This window comes from Pinus tabuliformis, chromosome 8, assembly GCF_031772625.1.
Source record: "Pinus tabuliformis cultivar Carrire ecotype Pingquan chromosome 8, CPIR1, whole genome shotgun sequence".
Classification (NCBI taxonomy): Eukaryota; Viridiplantae; Streptophyta; class Pinopsida; order Pinales; family Pinaceae; genus Pinus; species Pinus tabuliformis.
The window spans coordinates 1,021,357,709-1,021,372,915 of record NC_142294.1 but is presented as its reverse complement, the minus strand read 5'-3'; positions in this window follow the sequence as shown (position 1 = coordinate 1,021,372,915).

The following is a 15,207-nucleotide window of genomic DNA, read 5'->3' as shown; positions in this document are numbered from 1 at the left end:
GCTTTTCTTGTCTTTGTCTCTTTTTACGTGGATGATGCTTTGATTGAGTTGATCCTTCAATGATCCCTCTCTTGCAACAAGGAGGAGTGCCTTGGGCAACTTATGGGAACAATTATTACATAAAATGACTTGAATTACATCAAGGATATGAACAATATGAACAAACTAAAATACTATGTTTTCATCTCAAAAAACAATGTTTTTGAGATGAAAATTACATTAGTGAAATAAGGATTTTGTATAGTAACCATGACTAACTACCAACCATTCATGTTTATTGGTCTTCCTCATACCTTTGTTCCCCTTTATTTGCAATAAAACAAAGCTTTTGACCTTGGAAATGAACCCTAAGACCTAATGGAGACATAACTACCTTGACTCTAAAAATAATATAACTAAAACCATAACTGAATGAAAGCCCTGAAGAAGGGTCAACAAATATACCTGATGAGGGAAAATTAGATGTTCTGGGAAGAAGAAGGCAACCATCAGTGGATCATTTTTGGCATGACCCAGTGGAATGATCAACAATTTCAGTAAGAGACACCTACAATGAAAATGCAAAGAGCAGATTTGATCCCTGATGGAAGTATTGATATACTGACACTAACATTGGCCTTATTGGGGATGGCAGCTCGTTGGAGGTGTCAAGAACACTGTAGACCAAGTGCCTAGTTGATTGGGCCAATACGGTCAAACAAATGAAATATTGAAAATTTTTTGAAATTTTTGAAAAATGACTCGATACAAATTGAAAACTTACTCAAAACTGACTCTAGACTGACTCAAAAACCAAGTAAAAACAACACAAAGCATTTAAGCTTTATAGCCTTCACTTCGGGCCCCAATCTCAAATGAAATTGTACTTCAAATCTTGCAAGGAAAGTAAATTGGTATATACAATGACAGTGAAACAACTTCAACAAGCTGCATAAAAAATAATAGTGTCTCAGGAGCCTACCATTCACCGGTCCTCCTGAGCATTCTTGACCATCCATTTCCTTTAACAAAAATGCATCCTATCCTCGATAGGCTGAGATTTTATAAGGTCCTTTCCACAGATTGTCAAACTTACTATATTTCCCTTTGTCTTCATTTCGTGCATCCCATCGCAGCACTACATCTTCTAGCTGAAACTTTTCTGCCTTGGTCTTGTGTTCATAAATTTTCTTTATCTCCTCTTGCAAGCGGAAAGTATTTTGAGAAACCTCTTCCCTTTTTTGTTGAAGGTGAATCATTTGATTAATTTGGCATTGAATATCATCTTCTTCACTGCCGACTTCTTGCAATAATCTCTTGACCGGGACTGCAAGGGATGTAGGAAAAACTGTATCAGTACCATAAACCAATTCAAAAGGTGACATACCTATTGATTTCTTACTACTCACTCTGTCAGCCCACAAAGCATTGACAAGCTTTTGATGCCAATTCTTTTTGTTTGCCTCCAACATCTTCTTAATAATGTTTACCAAGGATTTATTTGAAGACTCGGCTAGTCCATTGCCCTGTGCATAGTATGTCATGGAATGACCTAATGTGATGTTGTATTTGTTGCAAAACTCAACCATTTTCTTTGACTTAAACACGATTGCATTATTTGTAATAATATTGTGAGAGAAACCAAAATGAGACAAGATATTAGACTCTAAAAACTAAATGATTACCGTGTCTGTATCTTGCCTTGTCGGAATGGCTTCGAACCATTTGGTGAAGTAATCTGTGGCTGTTAGAATCCATCTGTGTTGTGCTAATGAAGAAGGATGAATTTCTCCTATGAAATCAAGCCCCCACTGCTGGAACACTGCATTAACTACAACTGGCTTCAAAGGAAGAGGAAGCAACTTCCTTTTTCCCTGAAAAAATCAACATTCGTGGCAGCTCATGACTGTTTTATATAAATCTGAAAATAAAGACGGCCAATAATACCTTGTTCTCAAGTTTTTGTTAGATATTGTTTTCCAAAACAAGTGGCCCCCACAATCTCCTCTATGAAAATCATTCCTTACCTACTGAGCTTCATTTTCAACCAAACAATTAAGAAGAACCCCTCCTGGATCTCTCCAACAGAGAGCACTATCCAAAATGTAAAATTTTGCAGACTTCAGTTTTAGTGATCTACCTTTATTTTAGGAAATTCCAGGAGGAGGAGAAAGATGCTGAAGAACATATACTATATCGGAATACCAAGGTGAGTTGAGAAACATCTCTAATACTTGAATGAGTGTGCCACCATCTTCTTCATCTGACATTGCTGCAATAAGATTTATGTCTAGAGCATGAAGATTCAACTCAGCCATGAGTTTTTCCAAGCCTTGACCTTTGATCAGTTTCGTGGGCTTAATCTCAAGATCATACTCTAACATTGCTGCTATCCACTTACCTCTTCTTCCTTCCGGATCAATTTTCATGAGGACATCTTTGATAGCCGCGTTGGGAACATATGCTATGGTATGCGAATGCAGAATGTAAACTCGAAAATCCTTCAATGCCTTTATAAGAGCAAAAGCTTATTTCTCAATGATGTTATAGCAAAGAGTAGCATCTCTGATAGTCCGACTGAAAAATGCAATGGGATGCTCCACTTGATCCTTCTTTTGCATTAGCAGCTAAAGTATGCTCAGACACAAATGGAAATCTAATAAAATCACGAGTATAATCGGGACTGATCAAAACAGGGGCTGTGGTCAAAGCAAGATTTACCAAGTTGAAAGATTTCATGGCATCCTTGGTCCATTTCACAGTGCTGTCCTTCTTCAACATATTAGTTAACTCACGCAAATGCTCAACCAAATTTGGTATAAATCTGCATAAGAAGTTCATCTTACCATTGAAGTCTTGGATCTCCTTTTTGTTGCACGAAAAGTCTATTTGCTTAATTGCCTCCACTCTGGAAGGATCAATGCGTATACCATTTTTGGAGATGATGTGACCAAGAAGTTTGCCCTCCTCCATGGAAAAAAGACTCTTCTTTGGATTTAAAGAAATACCGAACTCCCTGCATTTCTGAAAAATAATTCTCAGGTGGTGTAAATGCTCATCATTAGAACCAGAAAATACTGTCAAGTCATCTAAGTAAACCACTAATAAAACATCCTTTTCATTAGCGAAAGCTATGTCCATGGCCCACTGAAAAGTACCCCCAACATTCTTTAGCCCAAATGGCATCTTGGCATACTAAAAAGTTCCCCATGGTGTCATGAAGGCAGTTTTGTCTTGGTCTTTTTCATGCACCAAAATCTGATTGTAACCTGAGTAGCCATCTAGTAGTGACATCCATGATGCTCCAAATACTCTTTATAGAATGTGGTCCATATTAGGAAGAGGATAATTATCTTTCAGGGACACTTTATTTAGGTTCCAGAAATCAATGCACAACCTTATCTCTCTAGTATTTTTTCATACCGCAACCAAATTTGAAACCCAATCAAAGAATCTTATTGGAACAATAATACCAGATTGGTATAATCGATTTACCTCTTTCCCAATGGATGGTAACAATTTTGGATTGATTCTTCTCAACTTTTTCCTAAAAGGCTTCTGATTTAGTTTGATGGGGATAGTGTGATGAATAATGTTCTTGTCGTAGACCTTCAAATCTGCATAATCCCATGCAAACACATTAGAAAATTCAGACAACAACTTAACATACTTAGCCTTTGACTCGGGAGATAATGTTTTTGATAACTTAACAAGCTTGGGCTTGTCCGCTGTCCCAATGTTTACATCTTCAAATCCTTTATTGTTAGGAACCAAGGTTGGTTTTCTCACTACATCATCTTGATCAAACAACTCCTTTAGTAAAGGTATAATATCTCTAGGAACAACATTATCCTTTAGCTGTAAAACTTCCATATGATTTACCTCAATGTCTTATTCATCGGAATCACAAATATCATCAATGAAAGCATCCTTAAACTTCCCTTCATTCTGTAAAAAGGAATTAATTTCATTGTCATCCCAGAAAACTTGCCAATATCTAAAATTATCTGGAACAGTAGGCCTATATTTGACATGAATTTCAAATTTAGTGCTAGAATTCATTGGAATTTACAGATTGCTCGCTGCTGTAGCAAGTGAATCAACAATGATGTTTTGACTTCTCGGCACTGCTATCAATGTGTATTCTGGAAACATATTCAAGATATCCAGGACTTCATTCCTATAAGATCTCATCCATGGATGCTTCGCTTGATATTCTCCTTTGACTTATTTAATCACTAACTCTGAATCACCATAAACATAAATCCTTTTCACACCCAACTTCTTCAAAATTTTTAGACTTGTAATCAATGCCTCATACTCCGCTTCATTGTTAGAGCAACCAAAAGCTAATTTATAGGAACACACTCTAACATTACTTGGAACTTTGTCTAGCTTAAAAACAGGACTTTGAATCCAAGTTCCAATACCCACACCATCCTTACCCACAACACCATCGAAGTCCATGCTCCAAAGGTCGTCTTCGTCTTCTAGATGTTGGAATTATACTTTTGTTTCAATTTTACCTTTGTTGGTTACTTCATTTTTCTATTCTTTATTGACTTTCTTCTCTTGTGGAAGCTTCTCAGAAGGAATTTCCACTTTTTTCTTTTCTTGATTAAGAACTACTCTAAAACCCCCAGAAATTTCTGGTACATCATCTACTTCTACGAGTTGAATATCTACATCATTCAATCCACTATCAATGTACAAAACAAAAGATTCTAAATCTGTATGTACATCATTTATCAGATGATTTATGGGCTTATCTTTACTAGTGATCATATATTTCATCTTCTTTTCCCAGTACAACTTCCTCAATTGATCGAAAAATGGATTGTAGCATAAGAGAAGTCAAGTTGTAAAGTGCCTTTGAGTTTGGCGCCCCACGAACTAGACAAAATCATACCAAATCAAGGTGGTATATCAGCTACTACCACGTCCATCAAAATATTCTTAGCTGGGATTTGATCTAAGGAAACCTCTAAATCTTTGATGAGACCAATGCAGCGAACTCTACCAAAATCAAATGAACACAAATCATGATATTGTTAGGTGATATCTAGGCCCAAATTTTCCATGATAGCCTTGGGCATCAAATTGTGAGAAGCTTCGGAATCAAGCATAGAATTATGAAGAATATACTCATGCAGTCTAAGACTCAAATAAAAGGGTGGGACCTCGCTATCTTCTCGCTGACCTTCTATAGCTGGACCAAAAATAAGTTTAGGATGACCATCCTCAACATTCACCATGTCAGATAAAGGATCAATTTGCAGTATTCTAGACACATGGTGTTTGTAATGGCTATTCTTAACAAGCCTGGTCAAAGGAATGGACACTTTCAATTTAGCAATTTCACTTTCTAAATTAAAAGATGTGACTTTTTCTACCTCTTTGAAACCAATGTCCTTCTTATCCATTCGCTCCTTCGTTACACTATCCTTTTTCTGAGTGTCTTCCTCTTTTGCAGCTGTACTTGTTGATGGCTGATTTCCCTTGCTAGGATTCTGATTGGCATGCTCCTTTCCTTTTTTCTGATTGTTTGAGAGATCATTCTTTGACTAAACATCCTTCCTCTTTTGAATAGGACTAACCGGTACATCTATTCTCCTCAAAGAATATTGTTTCTGCTGTGCGTTCAAAGCGTTCATATAGCCACGCTGATAATCATCAGATTCAGTCTCCAAAACAACATCATTTGCTATGATGTAGTCCTCATCCTTTAAAATTTTGGAACTTTCTGCATACTCCTCATCTTCAGTCAGAAATATATGCATACCATATGCTGTGAAGAAATGATTTGTTTCAATTACCGAATCTTCCTCCTCTTCTTATTCCACTCCTTGAACATAATTCTGCTGTAATGGGGTTTCAATCTGCTGTTGTTGTTGCGCTGATTGTTCCGGTACTTTTTTCTCTCTTTGCTTGATTCAGAATTGGGGCTACTGCTGCCCTCTAAAGTTTGGGTTCCAGATCTGCTGTTCAGGTCTGTCTGTGATAGACAACCGGTCAACCATCCTTTCCGTTGTTCGAATCACTGTATCCATTTTTACATCTGAAGTAGATGCTTCTTCTTTCACAGTCACTCTTTTCTCTGATCTCATTCTTTCTCTTTGGCCAGCAAGTTCGTTTCTACGCTCACAAAATTATTTTGCATGTCTTCTATAGTTTTAGGATCACGTTCACACAACTAATATGCCATATCAACATCAAATCCATCTGGAAACTTAAGCAAATCCAATCCCTCTGGTGGTTTGATATTTGCAGGGATATCATTGTATACTGCATTAAATCTCACACAATAGTCTTGCACACTCTCGCCGACATTTATTTTGATGTTCTCATATTCGAACAAAATCTAAAGGGGATTCTTCTTCACCTCCCACCGATCTAGGAACTGCCTCTGAAGGACAGGTAGAGTAGTGATAGAAGCTGCTGGTAGGGGTTTGAACCATTTCCTAACCTCTCCTCCAAAACTTTGTAAAAATAGTCTCATTATCACATCTTCAATTTCAAATTCATGGAGGTCAAAGAAATCATTCATTTTGTCTACGTGCTGTTGAGCTATAATAGTTTGAGTGCTTTCGAAGAAAGGTATTTTGGTTTGATAATAGGGGGCATGGCACTAATATTTTGAGGAAAAACAAGGGGTGCATATTGAGCAGCCATAACTGGAGGTGGGGGAGGTGGTGGATTTAAAACAAGGATTGAGATATTCGGTATAATCAAAGGGGGATTATCAATAGTTTGAGTGGTGTGAACAATCTGTGAAGAAGAAGTTGGAGGATGAGGGATAGTTTGAGTGGTGGTAGATGCAATGGAAGTATTTCGAAAATCGAAGGATGGCCTATGAATCGTATTTTGCACCCAAGTGTTTAAGTTTGAAGAGAGGTTCTGCAAATGATCAAGAGTGTGAATAAGTTGTGACCCTGCTTTATTGTGTGAAAACAAATCTTCAACGAGGTTATGAAAAAATATAGAGGAATTAACAACTGTCTGATCAATCCAACTTAAATATTTACTGCGAAATAAACTCTACTCAAAATTAATATCAAACTCAATGTCTTGCAAAGTTTCTAACCTTTCTGGGAGTGAATTAACTCTAGGAATGAAATCCTTACTTGATTGTTCTATGGTTAAACTAGATCTCTCTGCAACCTTCTTAGATTTTTGCCCAATTTTATGAGGATTACTGATAATGGTCAGAGGATTTGGATCTGGTGTATTTTTGGGAACCCAGTATGTCTAATTTTGAAAATCAAGATATTGCTTTACAACTTTCCAATTCAGCTTATGATTAAATTCTAAAACTCATCACCCACAATATTAAGAATTCAAAATAAAACATCTTACTTGGGTGATTAATTTCTGATTTTTCGTGTCCCCAGTATGGTCGCCACTATGTTAGCGCCTGGATTGAACCTCAGGTTGAAGGAAGGCAATGCCAGGGTAACAAAAAACCATGCTTAGCCAAGTAGCTAGCCCTACTAGGCCAGGAGAGGGCTCTCTCTGTAAATATGTCAGCCAAATTGACTGGATCTAGAAACTGATATTAGGCTAGGTATAGTAGCACAAGGTTTGATTTGATTTTGAAGGGTTTTGCTGGATGAGGAGGAGCCAAACAATTAGTGCAAGGAAATTAGTTCAAAACTGCAGGGTGTTGAATGGGGCAAGTTAGGCACAATGATCAGAACCTTAGGTTTTAATGGATAAGGTGAAAAGACAGGTGAGGAGCTAGGAAGAGCATGTAAACCCCATGGATTCTTCCTAAACTGAAGAAAACACAGACTGTGAAATGTCTTCCCAAAACAGAGCATAAAAGTTATGGATTCTTCCTTTTAGACTTGTATACATTCACATAAAGAGTATGAAATTATGAAATGGAGTCAAAAATACATTTTAACACATGAAAACATAAGAAAAACTGAATTGAGCATCATACCACATGGATCCCAAAGAAATAGCTGCAATTTTTCATTAATCTCCTATTGTAACTGGTACAAAATGATGTCTATCAAAGCCTATGCATCCCACTGAGTCCAACCTGTTGGCTGATAATTGGTGTCTTTTAAAACTCCTAATTACCCCACATTAATCATCAACCTGGGCAAGTCCTTTTATTCCAAGAGTATACACAATATGTGCATGTTATAAATCCAAAGAGTAATGTTTCTTAAAAGGAAGTATAGACCTTTGATACAAGAGTAAATGGATGCATCTAATAAACTTAAATTGCAATCATTAAAGGAAATATGACATCTAAGCTTCGAGACTCAATCCTCTACTGGAATCGTAATCAAATCTCACACAAGAAATTCAATTAACAATAGCATAAGCCAAGATCACAGTAGCAATAACTCATCTCTTCTTAGCTGATTCAATCTAAATCATACTCAATCTATACAAAGAAATCCAAATAGAAATGATGTCAATATGAGAGTTCAATAGCGATAACCAAACTCTTACAGTTGATTAAATCAATACGATTCACTATCTAAATAATTGAATATGGAATCAACATAAATCGAATCAAATGATAGTGCTGTAAAACATGTAAAGAAAATGTACTACTTCAATATAGGAAAGCAGTAATTTAGCGAATAAGATGAACTCACAGAAAATAGGGAAATTATCAAACCAATAAAACTTGCGAGAATCAGAAATATATAACACAAGGAAGCAGTTTAATCCACCAAAGGCCGGCCCTTAGCCACCAACGAACACTGTTGAGCTAATTCAGAGAATAAGAATGAACAAAAACTTCAATTATATATTAATCATCGAATTTAAGTAGCATTACAATATGGTCGCATTCTCCAACAACACGAGTCTGTAACTTAAAATTACAATTTAAATAACAGAGATTCGTCCCCTTTCTTCCTACAATCGTTTGCTTTTATAGTCAGAAAGAGGTAAAAGATAAATGTGATCCCTTAGGATCTCCCGATCCTGAGGGATTCACAACCGATTGCTATCTTTAGACACCTTTCCCATTTCGCGCTGATCCTCTTGATTCGTCCTTCGCCCTATCCGCAACCAACGCATTCCATCCTTCGTTTGTTGGTTTATGCTGTTCCATCATTAGGGAATAACAACTGTTCCTTTCATCATTTTTCTGCATAAAAAGGAGTAAAATTTAGTTATGATATCTAAATATTAACTGCGAGCAGTTCCTCCGTTTCTTATCATAATCCATCAATATGTTAGCGTATTAAGATATGAAAAAGATAAGAAAAGAGGAGAAATGTGATGAAATTAGGAGTAAATACATACCCATTTCGTAACTCAACATACTCTCCTGCTTACCCTGTTTCATGTCCTCATGAAAAGTAAGTAGTTCTTATGTAGTGCAGTTAAAGAGTAGGCTGGAGAGGGAGTGTCAAAAATTGGTCTAAAACCATGATGTTGAGCTAAGACTGCAAAGGCAGGCCCTTCCTTTCCTTCAGGCAATTTGTAGATAGCCCGATAACCTTCAGGAGGATACCAAATGATGGGGCTACGAAACCGACATCCTAACCAATAAGGTCCTTCTATAAAAATAAGATTGTTATAGGTGACAAAACGGGCCGTAACTGCTTTAAAATTTCTGTAATTAAATGGCTCCCTATCCTGCACACTACTAATGGAGACCGTCCACCTGAGCTTGGATGCAACCAGAGAGCTTTCTTGAATGGAGAAGAAATATGATACTCCGTTCTGTACAATCTCCTTATGAATGGGCCTCGAGATTTTAATCACCCCTTCCCTTGTCATCAAACTCTTATGGTTGGCAAGCATTTGTAAAGGGTGCTTGGGTTCACTTCTTACCCAAAGATCCAATCCATGTTCATGTCTTTAGAATGCGTTATGAGCTTTAAACCATTTAAGTTGGTTAATTGCAAATGAGATAAAGGCCTTGAATTGAACATCTCCCACAAAAGGGTTAGGGTTCTTTTCCAACTCGTTCTCTAATGCAAAATTGTGTAGGTAAAACTCACAAAGAAGCCTTTGAACCTTTATGCCATGTTGTTTGCAGCAATTGATAAAATCTTCGATTGTTCGTAATTCAATGGGTTTTCCAGGTCTCACGGCTTTAATTTTCAAACACAGTTTGTTCATAACAAGTGTGGCAGTTTCAGTTTTCTGGACCCAAGGGAGGCCCAATGTTGTAACTACAACTATGATACCTCTTTTAATAACTCAACTTACAATGACATTAATGACACCCATTTTTTTTAATAATTAATATAGATGTCAATCTAGGTAATACATAGAATCTATAATTTATCGCAACTCTTAAGTAGATATATTTGAATATTTTAGAATCCACATCTTCTCCTTATAACAAATATTGGTCCTTACCGTTCTCTTTACTTTATATATATATATATATAATATATACATACACACACACACACGTGACCATTTATGCTACAACATAGCTTATAAGAGCACTATTATTCTAATGAAAATGGCTATCAAATGTGGCTACTCTCTTTGTAAACAAATTGTTTCCCATGTTCAAATGATAGTCCTTAATCAATTATTTACTTGCAATAACATTTTCAACTTCTTATTTTCTAAACTGGTATTTGGTTATGTAAACCTATGAGTCTTGATTTTGAATGTAGACTATACACCTTATATGCAACCAACACTCAAGGGTTTCTTTTTCTAATTTCTCATCGCATATGCCATGAGGTAGCTATCCTTGAAAGAATATGGATTTCTATTGTTATTTTGATGCCCAAAGGGGGGATTTTAAACGTATTCCTAATATCTATGATCATCAATATGGGAAAAAACTTTACATTACCCAACCAGACATTTATGTGGAAATTATTCTGGAATGTTAATTTGAATGAGCAGGAAGGCTCTTATGCTTTCCATGTAGTTATTTAACCATACACTTGCTCCAACGACCTGGATCGTATCTCAACAGATTGACAATATGAGTCTTATTAGGGTTTTGCAAGTGATTAATGACCACATTGGAGATAGAATGAAAGTCATTTCATTGTTTTTGTTTTTGGGTTCATTTTTTCATGCCGCACGAGGTGGCTAGGGTTTGAGTTGTGCCTCCGACAACATTTGTAGTTCCTCATTGACAGATTGATAGCAGGTGTAACTCTTAGCCTCCTTCGCAAGCACATAGAATCCATTTGTCCCGTAGAAACCATGGAACTTTTCCTATGGTCTGAGTGAGAAGGCTACAAATATGGATCCTCATTGTTTTTAACTCATGAAGGTAATGTCTCTTCTTGGAGGAAGTTTTAGCATTTCCTTTGGAAATGCACCTTTAAACTCCTCTAAGATAGGGTATTCAGTGAATGATGATTGCTGGTCATTTTTAGATTGTTATTGCACTTGAAAAGTGAATAATTAGTAGCTCTTCCTAGCATATTTACTCATTTGTACAACATAAATATGCCTAGTAGAAATTTTCTTGGTATACCTTGAACCATGCAAGTTCTTTCTTCATCATACACATAGGTAAAGAAATTTTCTAGACAGCTCAACATCACTTTATGTTTTTCTAACCAGTCCACTCTTATGAGGAGATCATGGGATCCTAAGGGTAAGATATTAAAATTGAGAACAATTTTAATTCCATTAAGATTAAGAGTACAATCTCTACTAATTTCTCACACTTTTCTTTTAGTTCTGTTAGCTCACTGTACCAATCAAGACTTATGTTGTTTTTTCTTCTTAAGTTTGCATTTTTTAGCTATAGCAGGTGAGACATAGCTTAAGGTAGATCCTAGATATATAAGTACAAAAACATCATTGTTAAATATCTTACCTTGTATTTCTACCATAGTTGATTGATTATCTGTCTCTTTTCCATCTAGTGTTGCACCAATTCTTGGTATGTTACAGGCTACATCATTTACTATTGATGCTTTCTGAATTTGGTTCAACACTATTTTCTTATTTAGGGGATTATGTGGACAATCCATCCACAGGTGATTTTCACCACACCCCCAACATTTAATGGGAGATCTGACAGATTCACTAAAATTTTTATTACTTACAGCAGTTCCTCCTTTCCGTTGAGTATTTTTTTGGTGATTAAAATTTCGGTTGTAATTTCCAACTTGCATGCTTCTTGTGAAAATGGGATTTTAAAACCCTTTTTCATATTGCTGATTTTTTCTATTTTCTTAGACACCCATCCTTTATAACTTTCTCTTTTTTTTAACTCTAGTTGAAGGAAATTTTTTCTTTTCTAATAGCCTCATCTATAGATTTTGGCTGATCAAACTCTATTCTTTCTGTAGATAACTAGCAAATCTTTGAATTTTTATTTTTCTTCTTTCAATTAAACAACATACCTCAATAGCCAGCCCCAAGAGTTAGCTCAATCGGTCAAATCAAGTGCCTCGCCAATGGGAGGTCACAGGGTCGAATCCCGAAAGCTCTTGGGGTTAGGTCAGTAAATAGGCCGAGGGGTGTTGATGCCCTTCAGGTGGCGTCCACTCAGTGTTTAAAAACCCTGGACGTAGCGGCTACCCACTGACCTGGGTATCCGTGAACCAGTAAGTGAAAAAAAAAAACATACCTCAATAGACTCATAAATTTATTGACAAACTCATCCATAGTGAGTTGTCCTAACTCCAACTCATTAATTCCCTATCCTTTTCATTAAAGTACCTTTCACTCAAGTACTTTTTCTTCAATTCCTTTTTGAACACTTTTCAAGTTAGATCTTTACTTCTAATTTTCTTAGCAATAATATTTTCTTCCCACCATAGAGAAACTTTACTAGTCGATTAGCATGTAGCCAATATTTATTTGAGATTACTAAGATAGTTGTATACTTCAAAATATTTGGACATGTTAAGGAGTAATGCCTCTGCTCCTCCTTCAGTTTAACAATCGAAATTGGGAGGTCTAATTTTCTTTGTTGAGAATGCAACAAGATGATGGAGCTTAGTGGAAAGAAGTTGCCTTCACTAAGTGGGCCCGCAGGGTATTTTTGGCGCAAAGTCTATTTTTAGACTATGTCTATTTTTAGACATATGGATCATGGTCTATGAGTTGCAGGATGCTATTTATGGATGATTGGTCATGTTGGGAAAAATAGATGGACTTTTATTTTTGGATCACAGTGGAGTGATCAGAGTCTATTTTTAGACTGCCAGTTCAAAAATAGAAAAGTCAAATATTGTTAGCTCATAATAATATTTGGACTATAAACATTATCTTATCTTCTTGGAGCACTTCAGTTTGAGCTACAAATGTGGCACATGCAGCTGTCAGAAGGAAATACGCTTTCTTTGTGGGTCAGTTTAGCTATTGCATGCAGGACATCATTTAGAACTCATGTGGTTGAGTTTGGTGGAGTTGATTGTGGAGTTGATGGAGTTGTGTTCAGTTTGACTTTGTTAAACTAGTTGTAATTAGTCTAACTGCAAATAGACTAGTGATGAGTGATGTGAATTAATTGATTTAATTAATTCAATAATTATTAACTCATAAAGCAACTGAAGAATACATCAACTAACTCAGTGCATGTACAGTTCAGTGGAGATAGGTGTTAGAGGTTGAGATTGCTATCAGTTGTGACTATAGTTGTGCATGAGATCTTGCATAATCAATGGATTGAGTATGCCCAGGAGGATTGCGTAGTATATGCCCATTGAAATAGCCTGTGCTCATGTGATTTTCACTTGGTACTGTGCAATAGAGGCAGGCAAAGCAGGGGAGGAGATTTGAACCTGTGACTTGTTAGGATCTGAGCTAGTTTTGTGTGTAACAGGTGGAGGTAGTGCTGGATACTTGTGAGGAGTATTGTACTATGTATTGTTACATGTTCTCAATCATTAATATACAGATAGTGTGGGGATTTCAGCTGTAAGATTTCGGTGGGTTACATACTGTGTTAATGTGTGCATGCGATTGATGTTTCATTGTTTTTAATGCTGCTAAATCGATGATCAACGTAGAGGAGATTATGTATTGTGCATGTATTCCGCAATAGTGTATAATTGGGATAATCTCTGTGAATAAGTGTTTATTATTCAAAATTTCTACATGGTATCAGAGCTGTTGATCATCAGATCTGCTATTTAGGAAGTGTTTACATTCTATTTCTTAAGGCAAAGTCTGTAATCGGGCCAGGTAGCCTTTGGATTCATCCTTCCTTTCGAAGGTGAGATATCCGGTAAACGCCCATACAGTCAATCTCTGTACGAGAAATACTTTGTTCTCACGAATCTTAGATCAAAGGCGGTTGAGTTTGGAGCTGGTGGAATTCGAATTTGCAGCAGTGTTTTCTTGGTATCAACGTGGCAATTTCTTTCAACAGATTGCGATTGGAGTATGCTCTTGAGGGCAACGCGAACTATATTGCATGGAAGGACAGGATTGAGGCAATTTTGGATGATAATGGGCTGAAGGAGTTCATAGAGGCTGATGTCCCAAAGCCTACTGATACTGCGCAGGTTGATGCTTGGCAAAAGAAGACAGCAAAGTGTCGAAGGATTCTGTTGGAGGGTGTGAAGGATCACATTGTGTCCAGCCTGCATGGAAAGGCTTCTCCATACTTGATGTGGAAAGCGTTGACAGATCTATTCCAAAGCAAGAGCGATCAGAGGAAGTTGGCGCTCAAGGATAAACTCAGAAACATCAAATGTGAGAAGGGAGACAATATGCACAAGTATCTCACGAAGTTCACTCAGTGCAGGGATGAGCTGGGAAGTGTGGGGGTGACTGTCGATGATGAGGACTTGGTGAGCTTGCCTCTCCTTAGTCTTCCAAAGAGTTGGCATTCCTATCAGCACTCTGTCAATGGTCGGGAGAAATTGCCAGGATGGAAGAGGCTTTGGTCAGATCTTGTGCAAGAGGAGATCAGGCGAAATACCAGGGATGGATCTTCATCAAAGGGAACTGATGAAGAAAATTGCGCTTTGGCTACCAAAGCAAAGAAGGGGAAGAGCAAGAAAGCTTCTCAGTTTGGTGTGAAAGGCAAGAAGCAGGACATGTCCAAGGTGAAGTGTTTTCATTGTCACCAGCACTGACACTATGCCACTAATTGTCCGCAGAAGAAGAAGAACAAGCAAGCTGCTGGATCTGCAGCAGGAGAGGCTCTAGCCTCGCAGTTTGAGCTTGATTTTTCATTGATCACATGCTTGGTTTCAAGTGTGATGGGATCGGTGTGGTTCTTGGATAGTGGTGCGTCTTTTCACATGACAGGAGATCGAGATTTGTTTTCTGATCTGGAGGACAAAGATCTTGGAGTGC